Raw genomic sequence first — 1,096 nt, 5'->3', positions numbered from 1 at the left:
TCTTTTTCTATTGTTGAATAATTCTTTCTGCATCGTTTAATACTCGCGAAGCATAACTTATTGGATAATCTTTTCCTACTTGTCCCTGACTTAAAATAGCACCAATTGCTGTTCCAGATGCATCAGTTGTTAAAAGGAAAGGTCTTGTAAAATCTGGATACTGTAATATTGGTTCTTCACACAGAGCATTTTTTAAGATATTAAAACTTTCCTGCTCTTTTTCTCCCCATACAAAATCAGTCTCCTTTTTTAATAAATTTGTTAATGGTTTAGCAATTTTTGAGAACCCTTTAATGAATCTACGATAATATCCTGCCAATCCAAGAAATTGTTTAACATTTTTTGCACTTTTAGGAATCGAAAAGTTTTGTACCGCTTCTATCTTTTTAGGATCTGGTCGAACTCCGTTTTCTCCTATTATGTGTCCTAAATAAATTTCCTCTTTTCTTAAAAACTCATATTTATCAGGTTGTAATTTTAAATTTGCGTAATTTTAAATTCTCGTAATCGCGTTATTAATTTTTCAAATTTAATCGCGTGTTCTGTAAGAGAACTAGCGTATAATACAATGTCATCTAAATATACGAAAATTTCATTTCCCTGCATATCGGTGAGTACTAGATCTATTAATCTTTGAAAAGTTGCAGGCGCATTTTTTAAACCAAAAGGCATTTGGTCAAATTCATAATGTCCATGTGGTGTAGAAAACGCAGTTTTATACTACCTACTATCATCTGGATGCATTTTAATTTGATGAAAATCAAAAGCAAGATCAAAGACTGAGAAGTATTTCGCACTGCCCAGCTGATCGAGTATCTCTGTTATGTTTGGAAGTGGGTACGCGTCACCTACGGTCTCATTGTTTAGGTCACGGAAATCTAGCACCATCCTCCAGCGCTTGTTCCCTTTCGAGTCGGCCTTCTTAGGCACTATCCACACAGGCGTATTATAAGGAGATTTCGACGGTTTAATTATATTCTGTTCTAATAAATCATTTACTTGTTTATTTATTTCATTTTTATGTATTTGAGGGAATCTATATTGCCGCGTACGTATAGGCGTTTTATTTATTGTCGGTATTCTATGTTGTAAGACA

Source organism: Wasmannia auropunctata, unplaced genomic scaffold (assembly GCF_000956235.1).
Source record: "Wasmannia auropunctata unplaced genomic scaffold, wasmannia.A_1.0 LD336106.1, whole genome shotgun sequence".
NCBI classification, from domain to species: domain Eukaryota; kingdom Metazoa; phylum Arthropoda; class Insecta; order Hymenoptera; family Formicidae; genus Wasmannia; species Wasmannia auropunctata.
This window is presented reverse-complemented; position numbering follows the sequence as displayed.